This window comes from Emys orbicularis, chromosome 8 (assembly GCF_028017835.1).
Source record: "Emys orbicularis isolate rEmyOrb1 chromosome 8, rEmyOrb1.hap1, whole genome shotgun sequence".
NCBI lineage: Eukaryota > Metazoa > Chordata > Testudines > Emydidae > Emys > Emys orbicularis.
In genome coordinates this window covers 102,496,489-102,513,226 of record NC_088690.1, presented here as the reverse complement: position 1 = coordinate 102,513,226, position 16,738 = coordinate 102,496,489, and the positions used below count along the sequence as shown (strand labels likewise).

At 40.2% G+C, this 16,738-nt stretch overlaps 1 protein-coding gene across 4 annotated transcripts in view; it reads left to right on the top strand.

Annotated features, from left to right (window-relative positions):
- Positions 1-16,738, top strand: part of LOC135883017 (core histone macro-H2A.1) — a 72,770-nt gene that overhangs the window by 15,411 nt on the left and 40,621 nt on the right. The window lies entirely within an intron of this gene.

Sequence of the window (16,738 nt, the reverse complement as noted above, 5' to 3'; positions counted from 1 at the left end):
TGTTCATGTTGTATTTGTCAGAATGTAAGCTCTTTTGGGCAGAGAACTTGTTTTCTTCCATGTTTATCATAGAATATCAGGGTTGGAAGGACCTCAGGAGGTCATCGAGTCCAACCCCCTGCTCAAAGCAGGACCAATCTCCAGACAGATTTTTACCCCAGTTCCCTAAATGGCCCCCTCAAGGAATGAACTCACAACCCTGGGTTTAGCAGGCCAGTGCTCAAACCACTGAGCTATCCCTCCCCCTCCCTGCATTGTACAAACATGAGATGTATCTTAACTTCCAAATTCAATCCTTTTTGGAGGTGAACTGCTCATTTTTGCTGATTATGAAGTTGAGACATGTGCTTTACTGTTAGACTTCATCAGCAAACTTGTGCTTGTGCACTCTGTCCAGCTGCACCAAATCAGCACAGCTTATTTTCATTTATAGTCTTTCTATTGCTCCCATCATTAGAGTACACAAGGACCTTAGAAGCAATTAAATTATCCTCACAATGCCTTGGTGGGGTAGGGAAGTGTTATTTTCCCCATTTTACAGATTAGGACTTTGAGTTGCACAGAGATTACATAACTTTTCTATGGTTTCATAGGATGAGGCAGAACTGGAAATAGACTCTGGATCTCCTAAATCCAAGTGCAGTTCCTTACCTACAAGACAATCCTCCCTGTCCTACAAGTCTTAGAAGTTTCACATTTGCTTCTAAAATCATTCTCCCTCTGGCATTAACTTGAAATGAATCTTAAATGTAATGGTTTCAGGTTTTTAGGGCTAATAAACTTGACGTTGTACACTGAATTTAAATAATCAGGAATAAACCACGTGCTCAGATTGGTTTATGGATCCTGTGCATATGGGTTAGATGCTTCAATGAGAATCAAGATTCAGCAGAGCCAAATTGGTGCAAGAGCTCTGAATTACTAGCAGTAAGGGCAAATGAAAAACCTGCTTTGAGTCTCATCTCTCTCTGTCAACACTTCCACATAGTAATTGCTTTATTTGGTCCTCTGCAAGTGGTCAACAGCTGATGCTTTAGAGGAAGGTATGCCATCTCTATAATTCACTTGATCAATTGGGCAAGAGTCGGAGGAATTAATTTAACTGCCTTTTCATGAAGCTTGCAGCATGCAGTAAAGCATGTGACTTAAGCCTGTTGTTTTTTTGTTTTTTAAGTTAAATTGATGTCGCTCTCACCACCAAGACTACTCCTGCTTGTGGTGATCTCAGAGCAGCTACAGACACTGCCACAGCAGATGCTGGAGGTAGGAGACAGTGAGTGAAGTCTAAAAGCATTCTACTTCAGTGTGGTTTTTCTTTTCTTTTTTTTTTTAAACCTCAAAAGGAACTTACAACACATCAAATTCAAAACGTTCACTCTACACTGTTCCTCCTTTAGTAGCAGACAACCGTTCTGAGGCATGTCTGTTGACCAAAATATCAGTGGTAGACCTGACTTTTAGGCCTGCCTCTTGGAGAATTCAGTCTCTCTTTAGAACATAATTTTCAAAAAAGAAGCTTAGCAGATTGATGGGGTGATTTTGTCAGCCAGTGGTTCATTTCATTAAATAGCTAATAGTACAGGTTTGTTAGAGTTGTAATTGTTGCTGCACTTTTAAGGATAAATTTAATGTATATTTAAAAAACTGAATAGATACCACATGGGCAATGTAAATGTGTTAATTCATATTCAAAAGACAACATATGCTGCCAGAATCCTTCAGTTACCTCCCATTGAATGTGTGTTTATAGAATAGTTTTATAGCATTTTTTTTTCTTAATTTGCCACACTTGACGCAAACTTTGCTACTGGTTACATTCCGGTTGGAACAACAGGGCTATCAGGTGTCAAAACTAAATGGGTGTGTAACACTGTATTTAAAGTGTTCATACTATCAGCTTGCTTTTATATGCTAAAAATAAACCCACTAAAATGTTATCTGGGTTTATATTTTAAGCTTTTTATAATATTTTGGACTACCTTAAGTAGTTCTGTCAATTTTCTTTTCATTCCTACCAGAATTTTCTCTCTCTTACTGGAATCCTCCTTCAGAGAGTATAGATGTAATTGTACTAGCCAGCTGTAAGTTCCTGACTCCTGTGAGCATTCTGGGTACTTTTTGCATCTCAGTCATTTATTTGCAAGAATGGATTATCATAGTACTGATGTGTCTTCTTTCTACCAGGCTTTTACGTGGTGTTAGAACAATTTTCTGTGGCTTCTGTTTATTAGTACTTCCGTTTGCACAGCCCATAGTTGTTTGTCTGTTTTTTTTACTGGTGAGTCATTTGGCATATTGCCTGCTAACCTCTGAGAATTGAAGACATATAAGGACTAGTAATTTAAGGGAGTTATTGGTAGTCAGCCTGATTCATGTGCATAGAAACTATTTCAATTACCTTGTTTTTCTGCCAGCCACCAAACCTTCCCTGCCTTTCTATATTTTCTTGCAGATTGATTGTTTTCTCTTTTTGCTGGATTTCTTCTTTAAAAGAGCTCTTAAACTCTGTGGATTCCCTTTGAAATGAAATCCTCCCCCTCCCCCCATTGAGGCTTCACCTGAGCACCCCCAGCTGAAATGTCCCTTAAGAAGAAAGTCCTGTTAAGCAGAGCAATACAGGTGTGCTTGAGGTAGTGCTAATGAGCGGCACATGTTACCATTTAAATGCTTGACTTAAAGGCTTTCCAGGGCAGGGATAGCTTAGGCAATGGAGAAGAGAGTGGGAAAGGAAGAATGTTTCTTTAACATCTGTGCATTCTGGGAAACCTGATTGCAGGGGATAAAAGAGGTGAACCTAGAAGGAGGGGGGGGGAGAGGGAAATTGAAGTATGTTGAATTTAGGGTTTTCTTGTGTGTTCATGTAAATTATCTTTACATTTAAAAAAACATATAAACATATAGGAGATAGACTAGTTTATTCCAGAGCAACTATATTCTCTACACTAAGGATTGTGCAGGGAGTGTTAGAATTCTTTTGCTGTAGTTTTGTATCTCTTCTTGCTCCATGAGGTAGTTTTTGTTACCTAATCTCTAACATTTCTTCTCCCCTTTGAATTGTAACAGTCCTGTTTCTGCCATTTCTATTTGTATCAGATATGGCTGTTCTTGTACTCTGTTTGATGTTCTGTGAACTTTACAAAATTTATATGATTGGTATACCCCTTCTTGGTTAAAGGTAGTTAGTGTTGTCTGCTGAAAAGTAGAAGAGAAATATAAAACAAAAAAGTTCATTGCCACTAAAGAGCTTTTCAGTTAAATGGAATGTCTAGAAACTTTTCGGTATGACCCATTAGCTTTCAGCCAGTGGTATTGTATAAAGAGGACACGGAGACAGTCAAGAGAAAAGGCTAATGGAATTTTGAGATTAGGTTTTGTACATACAGATTATGGCTCTTATTTCAATCCTTTAGCACTCAGACTGGTTAAAAGCACAGTAGACATGGGCCCAAGCTGTGAAGTCTAATTTTGGAGTTAGATCTGAATTTGCCCAAAATTTGGGTGCTCAGATCTGAGGTTTTGGTTTGGCCTACTGCAGAGAGGAGGCCTCAGCTACAAGGTTCAGTCTGTGCTTTGAATTTCCTAAAGTTCACAGCTATTTAGGTTTAGGGTTCTGATTTAGGTCCAACTCTAGTTAAGAGTTATTCTTTATCCCCTTGGCACCTTGAAGGATTTAGTTTTACCATGTTTGTATTAGCACTTCACCCCCAGGCATACTGTACTGACACACTGTATTTGCATCCTTTTTTTCCCCTCTGTCCCTTATCTTGATGCTTCCCAACCTATATTTCGTTTTCTGCCTTTCATTACTTACACACACACACTTTCTGAGCATTACCACACTGCCACTAACAAGAAAGAATATGGCCCCTGCTTTGAGCTGAAAAACATGTAATTTTGATAGGCCATTTTTCAACTTGAGGGATAGAAAATGTACCATGAGTGTTCTAGCAGCTCCTTTGCAAAGGCTATCCGGTACATCTTACTCATAGACTCATAGACTTTAAGGTCAGAAGGGACCAATATGGTCATCTAGTCTGACCTCCCGCATGATGCAGGCCACAAAAGCTGACTCACCCACAACAGAATCTTCCAGCCTGCGACCCCTGCCCTATGCTGCGGAGGAAGGCGAAAAACCTCCAGGGCCTCTGCCAATCTACCCTGGAGGAAAATTCCTTCCCGACCCCAAATATGGTGATCAGCAGAACCCCGAGCATACAGGCAAGATTCTACAGCCGGACCCTCATTTTACCCGCGATGGCCCGTTAATGCCTAATTGACTAAAATCACATTATCCCATCAAACCATTCCCTCCATAAATTTATCAAGCCTAATCTTGAAGCCAGAGAGGTCCTTCGCCCCCACCGTTTCCCTCGGAAGGCTGTTCCAAAATTTTACCCCTCTGACGGTTAGAAACCTTCGTCTAATTTCAAGCCTAAACTTCCCCACGGCCAGTTTATATCCATTCGTTCTCGTATCCACATTACTACTAAGCTGAAATAATTCCTCTCCCTCCTTGGTATTAATCCCTCTGATATATTTAAAGAGAGCAATCATATCCCCCCTCAGCCTTCTTTTGGTTAGGCTAAACAAACCGAGCTCCTCGAGTCTCCTTTCATAGGAAAGGTTTTCCATTCCTCGGATCATCCTAGTGGCCCTTCTCTGTACCCGTTCCAGTTTGAGTTAATCCTTTTTAAACATAGGAGACCAGAACTGCACACAGTACTCCAAATGAGGTCTCACCAGCGCCTTGTATAACGGAAGCAGCACCTCCCTGTCCCTACTAGAAATACCTCGCCTAACGCATCCCAAGATCGCATTAGCTTTTTTCACAGCCACGTCACATTGCCGACTCATAGTCATCCTGCGATCAACCAGGACTCCGAGGTCCTTCTCCTCCTCCGTCACTTCCAACCTATGCGTCCCTAACTTATAACTAAAATTCTTGTTAGTCATCCCTAAATGCATCACCTTACACTTCCCACTATTAAATCTCATCCTATTATTGTTACTCCAATTTACAAGGTCATCCAAGTCTCCCTGCAAAATATCCCGATCCTTCTCCGAATTGGCAATACCTCCCAACTTTGTGTCATCCGCAAACTTTATCAGCCCACTCCTACATTTGGTTCCGAGGTCAGTAACGAATAGATTAAATAAAATCGGACCCAAAACCGAACCTTGAGGAACCCCACTGGTGACCTCCCTCCAACCCGACAGTTCCCCTTTCAGTACTACCCGCTGCAGTCTCCCCTTTAACCAGTTCTTTATCCACCTCTGGATTTTCATATCGATCCCCATCTTTTCTAATTTAACCAGTAATTCCTCGTGCGGCACAGTATCAAACGCTTTACTAAAATCTAGGTAAATTAGATCCACCGCATTTCCTTTATCTAGAAGGTCTGTTACTTTCTCAAAAAAGGAGATCAAGTTGGTTTGGCACGATCTTCCTTTCGTAAACCCATGTTGTAATTTGTCCCAATTGCCATTCACCTCAAGGTCCTTAACTACTTTTTCCTTCAAAATTTTTTCCAAGACCTTGCATACTACAGAAGTTAAACTAACAGGCCTGTAGTTACCCGGGTCACTTTTTATCCCCTTCTTGAAAATAGGAACCACATTAGCTATTTTCCAGTCCATCGGTACCTCCCCCGAGTTTACAGATTTATTAAAAATTATTGCCAAGGGGCTTGCAATTTCTCGTGCCAGCTCCTTCAATATTCTAGGATGAAGATCATCCGGTCCACCCGATTTAGTCCCATTTAGCTGGTCAAGTTTGGCTTCCACCTCTGATACTTTAATGTCAATTGCCCCTCCTTTATTCCCCTCTGTCCCGCTCCCTCTATTCCTAAGCCCTTCATTAGCCTTATTAAACACCGATGCAAAATATTCATTTAGATATTGTGCCATGCTTAGATTGTCCTTAATCTCCACTCCATCTGCAAGCTTCAGTGGCCCCACTTCCTCTTTCTTTGTTTTCTTCCTATTTATATGGCTATAAAACCTCTTACTATTGGATTTAATTCCCCTCGCGAGGTCCAACTCTACACGGCTTTTGGCCTTTCTCACCGCATCCCTACATGCTCTGACCTCAATAAGGTAGGTTTCTTTGCCGATCTCTCCTCTCTTCCATTCTTTGTACGCTTTCTGTTTTTTCTTAATCGCCCCTTTGAGACGCCCGCTCATCCAGCTGGGTCTAATTCCCCTGCCTACTGACCGTTTCCCCTTTCTCGGGATACAGGCCTCGGACAGCTCGTGCAACTTCAGCTTGAAATAATCCCAGGCCTCATCTGCCTTTAGCTCTCTAAGTATGTTAGCCCAATCCACTTCCCTAAGTAGTTGCCTTAATTTATTAAAGTTGGCCTTTTTGAAATCGTAAACCTTAGTCACAGTCATAGTTTTATTTCTGTTAACCCTTCCATTTAGTTTAAACCAAATTAGCTCATGGTCACTCGAGCCAAGGTTGTCCCCTACAACCATTTCCTCAACGAGGTCCTCACTACTCACCAGCACCAAATCTAAAATGGCATCCCCCCTCGTCGGTTCAGCTACTACTTGATGAAGGAATTCATCTGCTAGCACGTCTAGAAACATCTGAGCCCCATTATTGTTACTAGCATTTGTTCCCCAATCTATGTCTGGGAAGTTAAAGTCCCACATGATCACACAGCTCTTATTAGTTTTTACTTCCTTAAAAACATTAAATAGTTGTCTGTCCGCATCCAGGCTAGATCCCGGCGGTCTATAGCACACCCCAAGCAGTATCTCAGGGGAGGCTCTAGTAGTTCTTTTACCCAGTGTAATTGTTGCCCAGACAGACTCCGTCTTATCCATTCCATCACTTATTATTTCTTTACATTTTAGCTCATTATTGACATACAATGCCACACCCCCACCTTTACCTTTTTTCCGGTCATTCCTAAACAGCACATACCCTTCCATACCTGTACTCCAGTCATGACTACCATTCCACCACGTTTCGGTTATTCCTACGATATCAGGTTTCATTTCTCGGACCAGGAGCTCCAATTCCTCCATTTTGTTACCTAGGCTTCTCGCATTGGTGTATAAACATCTTACCGTATGCTGTCTATCCTTTCTCCCATTAGTTATGCACTTTGGTACGGACCCTGTAGTGTCTTCCATGCAGCCTTTATTTTTCTGCAATAAAAAAGACAGGAAAAAGGAATGTATCATTAAATCTACAGTTTGGCTTCTGCTTTCAAGCTAGTAAAACGATCTTCTTTATCTCACTTTTCAATATGCTTGACATCTGAAATATCATCAGGTCAGACAAGATCCCTTCACTACTCTAAAAGTTGATTCACAAAATACTTGTGCTTGTCAGCACATCCAACCTACGTAGGTTTCTACGAACATCCTTAATGCACATCTTTATTGTGCATTTCTTTCAAGGAAATAATGCATAACATCTACAATGCACCAGAGGCTAAAGCATGAGTGGGAGAAGAAGGAGGTGCAGGCATATATTTATTTTGCCAAAGGTTCTGAGGCACGTGGCTGTGAACACACCAGCCACACACTAAAGCTACAATATGAAATGAGTACATCAGTTCTACATGGATACTTCAGCATCTCACATCATCATTTTGTAATTCATGTTTGTGACATCCCCTCCTTCGATCCAGGCTAGTTCAGACAGTGCTGCCAAATATGCAGGGGAGCTAAGTCAGGACATCCAAAATGCTTGCTCATGCTCCAGAGCCAGTTATGTGGATTACAGACTGGTTCATGTGATGGTAATAATCTTAAAATCCTTGAGGAGTCTCCTCACCTTATCTTGGCACTGGGGGTGGCATGTTGCTGGCTTCTCTCCCTTATCCTCTTCAGCAGGAAACTACAATCCACCATGCCCCCAATTTCCTCTGTAAACTAGCACACTAGTTCTGGAATACCCATGCCTCCAGTTGTCTTGGCATAAGAGATTATGGCAGTCCAAGAAGTCACATATTGAATCTTGGGTCTCTCAGGCAGGACCCCCATTGAAATGATGTTGTTCTTGAACTGGCCTAGCCTACACCCAACCACATATTTTTCCTTCGGGCCCATAATTTGCAGGAGTTGTTACGTCTGTATATTATGAGTATTTTGACAGAAACAGAAAGACACTCCTTGACCCTCAAAAAGGAAAACAGAAATCTCCCGTGCATGCTTTAAAGGCAGCAAGAAACAGTCCTAGGTGATTTTTTTTGTTAACTGGCTCCTCTACACAGAAAACAAATTTCAGTTGCCAAAATGTCACAGCATATGAAGAGAGGGAGAAGTGTATAAAACAGCAGGAGAACAGGAATACAGAAAAAAAATCAGACCTTTTGATTTATGTTTGTTCTGCACTTACCGAAGTCAGGTAGGAGAGAACGTGAAATGTCTGTGTTTTCCATTTTTTTTTTTTTCTTGACTGGATTTTATTATCTGTCCATGTATTTTGTTAAAATATAAAACAAGTACCTTCTGAATTCCAGAGCTAAAATTCCATCTCTGGGGTTCTGGTGACTTGAGCTTTGTTCTCATGGTTATGACATCAGTAGAATTTCTCAATGGAGTTTCAGGTACTCCAAGTCAGTTGCCTGCTGTGTCTTCTTGATTCATTTTAGGTGTGGAAAACTATTCCAGGCCATTGACTGGCTGAAAAATAAGTCATGTTCAAGTCCAATACGTTTAACTGCTCGCCCCAAATGAACACTTTGTATGATGTCCAAATTCATTAACTTGAACTGCTGTTCACCTCTTGTGTTCTGCTTGCTGCTCAAAAACTACGCAGGCTCATAAAATAGGAATACAACTTAAATATATTTTATTTTTCAAAGCAAATGCCCCAGTGAACTTTTTTCTGGGGGTGGGGAGAGAAAGTGGGTAGCCTAGCATTCCACAATAAATAAATAAAAAATCAGAAGGTTAGAAGCAGATTGGAGTTCCAAGTTTTCTACGGGTTATTGTTAATTGTAGCACCTGAGGGGTAAAATTATCCATTGACTGTTCTTTTGAAACAGTTAAAACATTTTCATCTCTAGCATGATACATTTTCTTCCATTCAAACAGGCAACTTTTAAGAAATGATCCCATTTTTGGCTCTGCTGTGATCTGATTGATTCTGGCATAAGCCATGCACTCCAAGGCTAGACTTAAGCATGATCAACTTAAGAGACTTCTAGGGTCCGCGTGCTTCCTTCAGAATGGGAAAAACTGAGAATTCAGGGGAAACAGTGTCGCTAATCATACACAAAGTGATGTCTAATGCACAGTGCGAACAAACTGAAAAAGAAAAATGCGTTCCTCTAGCTTCTTTGAGTTCTTTTTTGTATTGCAACTAGAAAAGCACCATTAAAGGTTGATGTCCTTTTTTGATGTTTGCCCTAAAAAGGGCCATTTTGTTTGAGATGGTTGCTTTTTAGGCCACGAGGCCACTGATCAGCAGTCAGACACCACGTTGGTGACGTTGGTCATGCTGAAGCACTTAACAGAGGATTGGATGAAGGTTGCCATCTTCCTCCCTTAAGCTCTAGTAACCTTAGCTGTCCTTTGTAAACATTCACAGACAGAAGTGGTTTTTTTAAGTTGATGGTGTCTCTCTTACACTGAGTTGTACCAGTGCCAGCCATGGGCTCGCTAAAGAACTGTAGTGGCAAAGCTTCTTTGTAACATTCCACTTTCTGTGTTGGTTCTGTGCCATCCTCCATAGCAGAGGTGAGACTGTCACAGTTACTTTAGAAAGCTTTATACTTGTAAAATGTGCCTATTTAACTTTAAAACTTTGTAATGTTATCAATTAAATGTTTAACAGTCTTCCCTTCCAGCCCTATAAATGCATGAATCAGAGTGCTTCCGACCTATATAAATGAAGCATTTCCTTTCTCCTATAAGCTTTGCTCACTTTGGCGCCGATCCTGTAAATACTTGTGCACATGCTTAACTCAACACACAGGAATAGTTAATTTCAGCTTCCCAGAACAGTGTGTAGTTTGGACTGTTAAGTAAAATAATGAAAACAAAACGGTTTCATGTACTAAACCTTCATAGTACACAATGGAAAATGCTAGTAAACAAAGCTATAGTTCAAAGTATAAATTTACCCATCGCAAACCAGATTTTGATTTATCTTTTTGGAACAGTGTATGGGACAATACATATGGTTGGCTGCCTTCTGATTTCAATCATTGTGATTTATTTCCTCCCTTCATAAATATTAGCCTTGGTTAATATTTACCTCCTTGAGTCTATAAATCTTGATATTGACAGCAGCAGAAGTTGATATTTATTTATTTTAGTGGTAGTATCACATTTACTACTTACCTTCTCTTCCCCCCCCCCCTCCCTAAAACTTCAACACAAAATGAAAACTGTGGTATATTTTGCTATACATTCTTTTCTGTTCTAAAACCCTGCCTGATCTTGGAAAAAGGGTATCTCTTACTATTGAGAGAAATCAAAAACTATCTCTTCGTACAGTTTGTGGTGCCTCTTTTCACCTCCTCCCCATTTGGGACTGACATCCCAGGACAGAGGAGTGGGAAGAAGGAGGCCATCCATTGTTGTGAACTATGTAAACGTTTCCTTTATTCTACACCTCCTGCCTTTGGAGGGCAGTGCTCAGGGCTAAGCCACATGCAGGCTTTGACTTGTGACTGAGAGGACAAACTCTTTTTCTGAATCTCATTTAGTATACACATATGGGATTATGCAAAGGTGTGTACACACTTCAGCTGATGGCTAGACAGCTCCTCTTCACAAGTTAAATTTGACATCAGAATGACAGTTTATGCAAATGCAACTTCTTTTAAGTCAGCATGTCACTTTCCCAAATGAATTTGCTCTGAATGAGTCAATATTTAAACTCTGTCCAGGCAACATATTTTAATTTGTGATCTTGAACCCCACATTAGGCTGCTAGAAAGAAATGTGATCTGAACACAAGACTAGAACATCCGAGTTTTAATCTCTCTTATGGCACACATTGAATGAAGATGTTACAGTAACCCCAGCTTCCCCACCTTTTAAAATAGGGGTAATACTCACAAAGGTCTTGTTAGTATTAATTGTTAATGTTGATAAAGTATTTTGAAGAAGTCAAGTGAAATAAAAGTATTTCTGAATCAGTAAAGTCCAAAACCTGTTAGAGAAGCAAGCATATTTAATTCTTGTGTGTGGAAGAGTTGCCTGTACTTTTGTGCAGATGAAGTTCTTCGCTGGCCCACATTGTGAAGGCTCCCAAACCTATTGCTGCATCTCCTCCACTTTCTTGAAGGTCTGTGATCATGAAAACTTTTTAATGGCAGATGGATTTGATCTGCAAAGTTGGAATCTGGTTGTGAATTTACCCAAAATTTGAGAGTGCCTTGTTCAATGGTTGGGGATCCAGATCATCATCATGATGAGAGGCCCTAACTTTGAGGTTCAGGTCAGAATGTTGGTTCAATTTCTGAATCCTCCATCAAAGTTTGAGATGTTCAAACTTGGACTTTTGGTCACATCATAGAGAAAGAGGACAGTTGCACAGTTTGTATCTGGATTTCTAGCCAAACTTTCTCAAAGTTTTCAGATCTAGGATTCTGGTCTTGGAAAAACTTCTTCTAATCATTTTCCTTCTCCAACAATGTTGTCCAAGCCCCTTTGAGCTCCAGTGACCCTGGGCTTTACTCCCTCCACACTAAGAGCTGACTAGTCCCCTGAGTTTAGTCAGAAGACTCCAGTCTCTGGGCCTATCAATCCAGCACTTGCTTACCATGAGCACCAACTTCATTTAGAAGAAAAGAAATCAAGGTGATGTACCACCAGAAGAACACCCAAAGTAGTAAAATGTGGAAGTTTGCAACTTAACTCAAATGGAGAGAGAGACCAATTGTGGCAGTTTTGGCTTAAATATGCTACATCGTCACCACTGCACTGATTGTATGAGATGAGCAGGACAAAACAATACTGTATAACCACATTAACATTCACTTTCAGAATAACATACAAAGATGTACTGAGTGCAAAAAATTGTGCTTATTATGGCCTCCAAGAAGAGTATCTTTTGATACAGAAAAGATTTGGGGCATGGAAAGGATGATGGGATAAAATCACTTTTTTATTATTAAAAATCAAAATATTCTCAATCATTAGATCTAGTTTCTTTTTAATCTTAGAGGCAGTGGCTAACTGAAGTGAAGCAGATACTATGGTGTGGAGAATGGTATGAAACTCGGAGAGCAAAGCAGTAAAAATATTATTAGACTTGGCTAGATAAATCTTGACTTTATAGCTGTAAGAACTCTGTTAGGTTAGTGAAGTCTTGAGGGTTGACTTATGACCTTACTATGCACCAATGCCTTGCTATGCCTAGCATGCTTACACGTTATCTCAGCACAGATATGCACATCCTCTGTACACACCCATATTCCATGCATCCTCTCTTTCTGCTCAAACACAGAATACGGAAACTCTCCCTTTGACATAAGTTGAGCCAAAAAACAGACATTCAGTATGAGGTCATCTGCTTTTCTTTCATTACTAATGCCACTGGCATTCGCTGTTTCCCCAAACTTAGGGCTTCAATGGATGATTGGCATCTACGTACGTACGTGTGTGTGTGTGTGTGTGTGTGTGTGTGTGTGTGTGTATAAATGCAGGTTTATTACATATGCCTGCAAAGGTCAAAGGCTAAACCAAGACCAAGTCTTAAGACATTAGTAGTCTTCTGTGCTCTGAACCAGCTAGGCCAAAACATACTGCTGTACTCGATCAAGTAACGTCTGGCAGCAGTTAGGTTAATCATGTTTGAATACATTTTTTTAAACATATGTAAACTGTTAAGAGTAAGTGTAAACTACTAGGGAGAGGAAACACCACTGCAAAAAAAAATTTTTTTTAGTTTGAGTTAAATAGGAATATGCCAAGTTGAGGGAAAGGAACTGTTCTGTAGGCAGGATCTGAACATTGCATATCAATTTGCATTTAAGCTTGAATTTGCTGTCAGAGTGCCCTAAAAGCTGAACTACTTGTACCTTTTTAAGTGATTAACCTGGAACTTTAAAAAGCCCAACAGTTGAATGATATTGATGCTTACAAAGAATAGTGGATAGCTTAAGAGTGTAGAAAGGAGAAAAGAGCTGAACAGAAGTTTGAGTCCGATCAGAACGGTTTAAGTGGAAGTGGCTTTTGTGGCCTCAGCTTGTATTTTATGTAAACATCAGTCTGTTATTTGCCTCACAAAACTTACAATAACTTGACAGAGTTAACAGTTTTTGCTCAACAGGGTCCAGTTTTGATATAGCCCAGATGCCAGTGCATGAAGGTTTTTTATCACGTTCCTAAGACTATGATTGCCTTGTTGAGGGTTGAGGTTAGTGGGTGAACACCAAGGCTTGCACAGAGTTTAAAAAAAAAAAAATCCCTTTAATAGATTTTCACTACATCAGATTTCTCTGACTTTGAGTCAAGGCTGAGAATTGTTGTATAGGAATGTGGGGTGGGGGTGAGGGGGAGAGTTATTAAATGATTCTACCGTTGCTGTTAAGACTAGAGGTTCCATGGGGGATTGAATGGAATATGTAGGGGAAAGAATTCAGGAAACTCTTAACAATCATACTTGATTGGGGTTGATTGGGGTAAAACCTTCTGGAACCATGTAAAACAATTCTGAACTCAGTAAAATGCTGATGGAAGGATTAATTTACAGAAATACAATAAACAGATTCCTTGTCATGTACTTGGCTTTGTAGCAAAGACATGTTTTCTCAATGGGATTACACCAACATTCACTTTTCTTTGATTTCTCAGTGTTGTTTTTAATTTTCCTTTGGTTAGAAGAGAAGCTTCAAACAATTTTCAAAAGGCTCTGACTTCTTTTCGTTGGAAGTCCTTTATTCAAAAATTGGCTTTGTCTCAACATGTCACCTGTTAGCTGTTACAAGCTGAATTTGCAAAGCTATGATTTCATCTCCCTGAAGAGAAGGTGGACAAAAGGCTTCCATACAGCAGAAATCATTTTAAACCAAACAAAAGGAAAAATCGTTCATCCAAGGAACTTGGAGAGCAGGCCTGTCAGCCATATTCGCATTCGGAAAGCAAGGCTAGAACCCTGAAAGCCAGCCAAATGGAAAGGCTTTGTCATTTAGACCAGAAAAGACTTTAAAAGACTCACATTCAATAAGGAGAAATAATATTTTTTGTTGAAGATGAAAATATAGAAACCACCCACTATCCAGAGGGAGGGGAATGGAATCAAATGGGTTTTCATCCAGGTCAAATGTTGCTACTGTGCGTGCTTCATTTAGGACTTCAGTGACTTGTTTTATTTTAACCTCAGAAAGTTCAGTGCTTGTTCCTAAATTCTTTAGACCACGGCAGAACAGTGAAACACCATAGTGAAGAAAAGTGTATAAGGCACACAACTGGTTTGTGGAACACACAAATGAAACTATTTCAAGAGAGAATTTTGTGAAATGCCCAAGATGTGAGCAATGCTGAGTTTCAATGAGTCTTCAGAGGCTCATCCCAATCCTCTAGGATGAAAATTCACTCTGAAAATCACCCTAGAATACGCTTTCTGTGAAGATTTCTAATACAACTTGGTTGTGGTTCAGTAGGAAATGCTGAGAGCAGCTTTTCCTGTGGTCTTATCTCTGACTTATGTGCAGAGGTGCCTTTTGTTTTCTCTTAAAACTTTTTTTTTTTAACGGAACTTTTAAAAACCTCAATAGCCCAAAAAATTAGTTCAGGTTTTAGGAACAGGCTCAGACCAGTATTTGTTACCCAAATCCGTTTGCCCAGTTCTAAATTTATAAGGGAATTTTTTTCAGTTGATACAAATGATACAGATAGTCATGGACACAGCATCTTAGCTGGATTGTAGTTACGAGAAATCTTTGTAACTTGCAAGACTCCACTTTCTTCCAATTATTTTAAAAATCTTAATGGACAAAATATAAATATAAATCAAACAAACCAACATGTTCACATTACAACTTATCTCCAAAGGCACTCCACTTTTTTGTTTCATAACCAACCATTAAAAACAGAGTCACATGACATCCAAACTGGTGTCTTGCATTACACTTTTCTTCCCCAACAATACACCTATCTCAGACGTTCTTTTACTGGAACAATGTTGTTTTTAAATCTGCAACTACAATAACACACATTTTTTAAAAACGGGGGGTGGGGGGGGACTGCTAGACTAGGTGTCTCAACCTTTTTCTTTGAGACTCTTTCCCCCCAACACGCTATAAAAATTCCACAGCCCACAATTTTTTGTGCATATCCAGTAGATTAAAAGCCAGGGCTGGCGTTGGGGGCTAGCAAGCAGGGCAGTTGCCCAGGGCCTCCTGCCACATGGGGCCCCGCAAAGCTAATTTGCTCAGGCTTCGGCCCCAGGTGGTGGGGCTCGGGCTTCAGCTTTCTGTCCTGGGCTCCAGAGAGTCTAATGCTGGCCCCTCTCTGGTTTATTTTGGCAGATCCCCGAAACCTGCTCGCAGCCCCCCAAGGGTCCCCGGACCCCTGGTTGAAAACCGCTGTTCTAGAGATCTATTTTTTAACCCTTATGTTGATTAGCTCTCGATTTTCAGAGGGACTCTGGATGAGAAAGCTTTCCTAAGCTTGCGTAAGGGTTTCAGAATCAGTCCCTTAAATGTTAAACACCTCCTGATGCTTGTGTGTTCCTTACTGAAACCTTTTTTTCCAAAATAAATATTTTGATATGCGATTCTTTTAGAAGGTGTATCTCAGATGTACAGCATCCTATGGCTCTTTACATAAGGGTTGCTATAGTAACTATCCATCTGGAAACAAAATGCTTGAGTAAATAAATGACTAGAATAAAGGTGTTGCACATCTAGCGAAAGCCTCAATCCTGTTTACTTACCCTCACTTTTGAAAACTGCTCTAAAATTATGTTGTTCTTCCAGTTGGGTCAATCTCTGTTTCTATGCCTTGCCTATTCAGAGATTGGGGTCCTCTTTGATTTCTCTATGTTGATATGCTGCCTTTTAAGGGAGTCCCACCTCTCTGACAGTATTCATGTACCAGCCATTAGCAGGTCTGGAAACTGTGCAGGATGAACACTACCTATTAATCAACACACCGTAAAGACTGCCTTGATTGCACTGAAATCTGGGGATGCAGAACATATTTGGTCCTTTGTCCCATTGAAATCTATGGGGAAAAGAAGGAACTTGTTGAAAATGTTAGACTCCTTTCTAGCCTTCCCCATAAATTCTGCCTATGGCACTGTTGAGAATGACTGTATTTTTTTTTAAATGGATATATGCTAGTGGATAGCTTAGTAGGCTGAGCATCAGGTTGGAAAGACCTAGACTCTTTGAAATACGAAGTGTGAAACTGAGCCAGCAGGGTCGACTCAGCTTTTAAGTCTTGTGAGGTATATAAATTGAGTTTCCTGCAGTTTGTGTGTGGATCTTTCAGAAAAGCCTTAAAAACTAAGGACATGCCTCTTTTGCATGGACACTAAGTGCTAGATGTTCAAAAAGAGGAGGCCCATCTCTACCAGTGCAATTGCATGCTTAGATTTGCACATGCATTTACCATGCGCCATGGACATGTGCAACACATCTTGAAGAACAACAGTTACAGAAGGTTAGTAACCATTTTTTGTATGTGCAAATAGCCAGGTAGGCATCTAAAAATGCTCATTTGTATGCACAAATACCCAATTTGTGTGTGTAATCATAGCTGTGCAGTATTTTTACATCTTTTATTTTAAAAGTGTGTTGCTAAACATCTAGTG